Source organism: Homalodisca vitripennis, chromosome 5 (assembly GCF_021130785.1).
Source record: "Homalodisca vitripennis isolate AUS2020 chromosome 5, UT_GWSS_2.1, whole genome shotgun sequence".
NCBI classification, from domain to species: Eukaryota; Metazoa; Arthropoda; class Insecta; order Hemiptera; family Cicadellidae; genus Homalodisca; species Homalodisca vitripennis.
This window is the reverse complement of record NC_060211.1, coordinates 143,848,774-143,856,469: the sequence shown is the minus strand read 5'-3', so window position 1 is coordinate 143,856,469 and position 7,696 is coordinate 143,848,774.

Here is a 7,696-nt window from a genome sequence, read left to right as displayed (position 1 = left end):
ATGAAGGTCAGAATGGTAGACAATTTCTCGCTATAGTGACAGTCACAGGTTTGATTCTTGTCCCGTCTGTCGCCACTTATCTGTAAGAAAAGAGTGTCAGAAATATTTTTTTAACCCACTCTCATTCTATATTTTTATTTTCTATGTGATTAAAAATGTACGGCACTTGTACTTCTCTCTTTTTTTCAATACCGAACTAGATTTTGGGAAAGGAAAGGGTCATATTCGCTGACTATATCAAAATATTCAAGAAAAGTGTTGGTTGGATGTGGATCCTAAACGTTTATTGTCATCCTGGTAAAATAGGTAACCAGGTAACCCTCTAACTGAGAGAAAGTTTACTACATGCACAATCCTGAGCAATGCGTTCCGCCAACCATAGACTTCCTGTTCATATTGAGTTGTAAGTAGTGTGCTTACTTGTACTTCCACTGTCTGTTTTCGTCTAATGATGTAAATTAGCATATTAGAACGATGATATCCTGATTGATCATGTTGTTAAATTTAATAATTCCTATTGTTTTCAGTATTTGAAGAAAAATTAGCTTTTTTGTCGATGGTTTGACCATACAACTGATACAGAGACCAATCTCTAACATAGGATTCCCCATTGAGAGAGACCAATTTTGTAAAAGAGAAACGCTTGGTTGCGTTATTGTATACACGCTCGGGTCTAGAAAAAACTGCTTGAAAATTTAGTTTGGTGAATTTTTAGCAATATGATCAACAGCTGAAGATAAAGTTATGTCCTAAGTTGTAGAGTCATTTATATAAATATTACTAGTAACAGCTAATGAATCTTCCACTTTGACGCATAAATTATGCGCCCATCTATATTTTCTAGATTTTTATGAATTTCTAATTCAGTTAGAAGCAAACTAGTTTCATTATTAGGCAACATAGTAAGCGTACTTGGAGACTCTGAGAGTGCACATTAAGGCCTACAGTGTCCTCGCTTGAGGTAACTGTAGATAAGGTAGAAACAAATTTTTTCGTAAAGAAGGACGCAGTTTTGGGCCTTTGTTCCTTACTTTGCTTTTTAACTGCACGCTTGCCAAATTCAGCACCACTTGTTTATATTATATTCAAACTTTTTATGTTTTGGAATTTTAAATTAGTTTGTTTAAAGTGATAGTTTCTTATTTCGATATAATAACGTGAATTATTTAACAAGGAAAAATTTATTATATATGGTAATATATATGGTAACTCGATCGATATATATAATACAAATAATTGAATGTGTTATAAAATAATTATTACTTTTCATCGAAGTTCTCTTAGTATTACAATATTCCGAGCGTGATCATAATAATTATTCAAAACAAGGGTGCCGAATATTAGACACAAATTGAATCTCTGAATCAATATCAACAATCATAAACAAAACGTAATATCCAGGTAAATTGTAAGTACTGTATAATATAAAAGTTTATACCAATTCGTTTATACTAACCTCGAACCAGTTTCCTCCATCAGTTGATCGATTGATCGTCTTCTGTCCGTCTGTCTATCTGTCTAAGACCACAAAGGCTGTAGCCGGCGAGTACAGGACACAAAGTGTAATTAAACTTGGGTTGCTTCTGGGCTTCTGTCTACCAGTCTGATCTAAGTGCATTCAATTGAATGTTACTGTGTCAAATAGACAAATACCAAAGCGATATTATTGATTTCTTATGTAAACTTGTCTTTTATTCGTAGACCACTTATATGATGGTTTTCGTACTTTACAAGGAGTAAGAAAATTAAGAATTTTGAGTACGGATCGGGACGAGAATTCGTTTGTCAATCTTGAAAAGATTATCTCAAACATTGATTATTGAATTATTAAAAGGTTTTAATAACGCCGAGATTTAATATGCTATAAGTAAAATTTTCTTTATTGTATTCTTCCTTTATGTCATAAAATTAAGCGTATTGTCACGGAGCTGGCCGTCGCGCGGCGGCTGCGGTGGCGGCCTGGCTGTTGACGTAAGGGACCGCCATAAATCCTTCTGCGAGAGCCATCAACACCCTCATAAATGGCTGGGGCCAGTCCTTTCTTCTGAATGGGCTGATGACAATAGAAAGTCTAGAGCAGTCTTCCTGGTAAAAGACTCACTGCCCATTGACTCCGGAATCTTTCTAGACCTTCCAGAGCCCACCGGTATAGACCCTTCTAGCAAGAATGCTAGAAGGTTATATAAGGCCGTCTACTGGGGAGCCGGGGAGTTGTGAGTACCAGCGAGGCAGTGTAGTGAGTGTCGTGACACGGATCCTATGATAGTGAGTGCCTGCGGAGATACTGCTGTGGGAATCGTCGCATCGTGGGATCGACCGGGAAGATTCAGCGCAGTATTGGACAACTCCTGTGGAAGGATACGACACCGGGGAAACCGTAAGCAAATTGGACTTAAGCAGAAGAGACAGTAAAGCCACTTGTTAATTAGCTATATTTGTGATTGCAAATAATATTAGTTTTGGCAGAAGCCATCTTAGTCATCTAGCAAATATTAATAATAGTAATTGTAATTATTGGAGTTGTAATTATAGTAATAATTGTAAATAGTAATTTCTTTCAATTAAAGTAATTATTTGTCCTTATTGTAAATTAGCTTTAATAAACATTATTAATTGTAACTAATAATCGTGTTGCTTATTTGTAAACCCACATAAGAATTATTTAGTTTGTAAAAACGTAACATTGGTGTCAGAAGTGGATTGATTTGTTAAAGCAACACTTTAGATATTATTTATTATTTATTTATTGTATTAATATTATTTTAAAGTAATAATATAATAAAACGATGGCTTCTAGTGGGTTTAAGTTAGCAGATTTGAAAGTGGCTGATTTAAAACGGGAGTTAGAAGAAAGGGACTTAGATACTTCTGGGACAAAAACAGTTTTTAGCTAATAGGACTTAAACAGGCGATGATAGAAGCAGGTGAAGATCCCGAAATATTAATTTTTGAAACTGAAGCAAGTAAGCTTACCAAAGTGTTTTACAATCTAACTTAACTAAAACATTGGAAGAAAAATTAAAATAGTAATAGTAAAAAACATTGGAAGAAAAATTAAATAGTAATAGTAAAAAAAACATTGGAAGAAAAAAAATTAAATAGTAATTGTGAAACACTTCAAAATGACTTGAAAAGTATGAAAGGATGAATTAGCTACAGAGTTTAATTTAAAAATTTGTAGAGTGAAGAGGAATTTAAAAAGCAACTAGAAGCAGGTATAAATGGTTGCTCCAAACAATTAGAAGACAAGTTAAATGATTATTCAAAAGAATTTGGTGATAGAATTAGGATCTTAGAGAAATAGCTCAGAGAAACAAAGGGGCTCAGAAAACCTGCACAGAATCCATTGTTAGCCAGAAGATGGAAAACCAGAATTAATTACGGAACCTCAGCTTAATTCATGTCCACCAATGAGTAATGCAGGGGTGCCAAACCTTCGACGGTAAGATGAGACCTGGGAGGATTTTCGGACACTGTTCGAGACTGCTGCCGCCGTCCACCGTTGGCCGTCATCAACAAAAGCGTCCATGCTCTGCCTTTCGCTGCGTGGAGACGCGCTAACGGTCCTGCAGACCGTTGCCACCTGCGGAGCGCCAAAACTACGGAGAACTGGTTAGACGACTGGAGATGCGGTTCGGACATAAGCACATGGAACTGGTCTACAGGTCTCCAACTCAGGAGTCGCCACCAGAAGTCCAATGAATCACTGCAGGAATTTGAAGCTGATATCGCACGACTTGTAAGAGGTGCTTACTCTACTTGTGATGAGGCTGTCTGCGAGAACTTATCCATCGACAAATTCCTCGACGGCCTTCGAGACGCTGAAACACAGCAGGCTGTAAAGTTGGCTCGTCCTAAGACATTACACGAGGCGCTAACACAAGCACTAGAATTTGAAGCAGTAAAACAGTCTGTGCAAGGACATGCACGTCTTCGAGGAGTCTGCGTGGAAGAAGGTTTTAAGATAGAAGACGTTAGTCCAGAGAGTGCTGGATGCGCTGAAGAACAGGAAGAAGGAAATCCGCTGCTGGAGTTGTGGAGAGTTGGGCCATCCCCGAAGCAAGTGCCCAGATAGAGCCTCTCGGGGGGCAGATGCAGGAAAACTAAAAAGGGTTGACAGGAAGGGGCAATTGTCAACCCAGCAAACTGAGGCCCCAGCCGACAGCATTATTGTGGCATCTTTGTCAGGACAGACTAACAGCCTCTACATAGATGGATTAGTCAACGGGAAGCCCAGAAGCCTTCTACTAGGACACTGGGGCAACGATGACCATAGTAAATAGAGATGTTTGTTCACCTCCCAATAAAGTCACTCCAACAACCTGGACATTGAGGACTGCGACTGGGGACTTGGCCAGTGTTCACGGGGAGACAGTTGCCACCTTCTGCATCGGGAGTACATGCTTTAAACATCGCACTCTCGTTGCTAACATCGAGGAGGACGTTATACTCGGCATGGGACGTAATAATGAAACTTGGCCTTCAATTAGACCTCAAGAAAGGGGTGACGACTGTTGGCGGAGAAGAAGTCGTCCTTCAGCTTAGAAAAAATCTTACTTCTTCGGTGCGGTTATTAAAAGATACCACACTGCCATCTCGTGCTCAGAAGATTCGTGAGAGCAGAAGTCGACAGAACTGTACCGGAAGGACAGAACTTAATGTTAGACCCAGCTGTAAACGAAGAGGAGCTTGGCCGAGGTGTCCTTGTAGGGAAGACACTGTTTCAATCTTCCAGGGAAGTTCCAGTCTGCATAATGAACTTAAACGACTATCCCGTTACTTTAAAACAAGGCAAGCTCTTAGGTACCTGTTACTCAGTTTCTTCTGTATCGCAATCTGTTAGACAGACAGCATCCTGCCACAAGAATCTTCCAGAAGACATAGCTAAATTTGTGAGAGATTGCTTGCAAGGGAATGGACTTGGAACAAACTAAACAGTAGCTAAGTTAATAACAGAGTACCAGGATGTTTTCGAAACTGCTACAGGGCCAAGAGGCAGGACGACTGTAGTTCAGCACAAGATAAATGTTGGAGACGCACAACCAATCCGCCAAATTCCTAGGAGACTACCCTGGGCGAAGAGGGAGGAAGCTGAGCAAATAACAAAGGAGATGGAGCGAGATGGGGTGATCGAGCCTTCCAGCAGTCCATGGAATTCGCCGGTGGTACTAGTGAAGAAGAAGGATGGGACTTCTAGGTTCTGCGTGGACTACCGACTACTCAATAACGTCACCAAGAAGGACAGTTACCCTTTACCGCGGATCGACGGACACACTGGATGCTCTGGGAGGCGGCAAGTTCTTCTCGGACCCTGGACATGAAGAGTGGGTACTGGCAAGTAGAGATTGCTCCAGAGGACAAGGAGAAAAACGGCATTTTCCATAGGGAATGGAAACGGACTGTGGCAGTTCACCGTGATGCCTTTTGGACTATGCAATGCACCAGCTACCTTCGAGAGATTAATGGAGAACGTGCTTAGAGGTCTAACTTGGGAAAACCTGTCTAGTGTATCTGGATGATATTCATAGTCATTGGAAAGACGTTTAAAGACCATCTCAGAACCTGGAAAAGATCTTTATAAGGCTTCGTTCTGCCAACTTGAAGCTTAACCTGAAGAAGTGCAACTTATTTAAAAATAAGGTAAACTATCTCGGACATGTAGTCCTCGTCAGAAGGAGTCTCTGTGGATCCAGAGAAGATACGAGCGATAAAAGGAATGGCCCCACACCACGTAACAAACATGAGGTAAGAAGTTTCCTCGGGCTGTGCACCTATTACCGCCGCTTCGTGAAGGGTTATGCCGATATTGCTAAGCCACTGACCAAGCTCACGGAAGAACAGCGCAAGTTTGAATGGACCTCAGAGTCGAGTGAAGCATTTGGGATACTCAAGACTGCTCTCTGTAGTGCTCGATCTTGGGATTCCCTCGCTTTGGAGAAAAGTTTCATTGTCGACACTGACGCCAGCGACGTGGGCATAGGAGGAGTACTCTCGCAAGTTCAGGATTGGCCAGGAAACCGTGGTAGCCTATTTTCAGCAGAACACTATCTAAGGCCGAAAGGAATTACTGCGTCACAAGGAGGGAACTGCTAGCAGTCGTGAAGTCCCTAGAACACTTTCATAAATACCTCTATGGACAAACCTTTCCATTTAAGGACAGATCACTCCGCCCTGACTTGGCTACTGAACTTCAAGAACTTGGAGGGGCAGACAGCGCGATGGGTGCAGCGGCTTCAGGAGTACAACTCTCACGTCTGAACACCGACAAGGGAAGAAACATTCCAACGCTGATGCTCTGTCACGTCGTCCTTGTCCAGAAGGCTGTAAGCACTGCTCCAAGGTAGAAGAAAATAATCCTTCGGCAGAAGTACGTTGTGTCACCGTGGAGCCTGCTAGTGGATGGGAAATGAGTGAACTTCGGAACGAGCAGCTAGGAGACACGGAGATTCGGAACCACTCCTGCGAGAGGTGGAAGCTGGAACTCGACCTAGTTGGGAAGACATCGCGGCTAGAGATCACTTATACAAGAGCTACTGGGCACAGTGGGACTCTATGAAGTTCAAGAACGGGAGTACTAATAAGGATCTGGGAAAGCTCCTAACGGGAAGAGGAAAATCGAACAGATCGTACTCCCAAGAAGTAAGAGGAGGGAAGTCCTTATGGAGTTGCATAACGGAGCGTCTGGAGGTCATCTTGGTGTCAACAAGACAGTGGGAAAAGTTGCGACAACGGTTCTACTGGCTGCACCTTAGGGCTGATGTTGAGAAATGGTGCCGCCAATGTGATGTATGTGCTGGAAGCCGAGGGCCTCAAACAAGAAGTCGAGGCAGGATGCGGCAGTACAACGTTGGATCACCCTTCGAGAGGATCGCCATCGACATCGCTGGACCATTTCCCGTGACAGACGCAGGGAATAAATATCTCCTGGTGGCCATGGATTACTTCACGAAATGGCCAGAAGTATACGCCATACCAAACCAGGAGGCATCTACTGTGGCAGGATGCTTGGTGAACGACTTCGTCTGCCGGTACGGGGTACCCCGTGAGCTACACAGCGACCAAGGGACGAACTTCGGTTCTCTATCTTGATGAGAGGATGTTCTTCAGCGTCTGGGAGTGCATAAGACACGGACAACCCCGCTTCACCCGCAATCCGATGGGATGGTTGAGAGATACATCAAGACTCTCGTCGGTCATCTCAGGAAAGTTGTCTCCACCAGCCAGCGGGATTGGGATAAGAAGGTGCCAGTTTTTCTGCTGGCCTACAGATCTTCTAGCCATGAAACAACTGGTGTTACCCCAGCAAGAATGGTCTTCGGAAGAGAACTTCGGCTACCAAGTGATCTCATGTTCGGCCTACCACCTGACAAGGAGAGGCCAGCGACTGACTTCGCCTCGGAACTCGTTGATCAATTGCACGACACTCACGAGTTTGCTCGCCAGCACCTGAAGGTCGCCAGTGACAAGATGAAGGCTCGCTACGACCGACAAGCCAACTCAGCTGGATTCCAGGAGAACAACTTGGTTTGGCTCTACAGTCCCCTGCGGAGGAAGGGAAGGTGCCCAAAGCTTCAACAGGACTGGATTGGACCTTATCGTGTGGTGACACGAATCAACGACGTGGTCTACCGAATCCAAAGACACCCAAGAGGCAAGATGCTCGTCGTCCACCTAGATCGTCTAGCGTCTTACCATG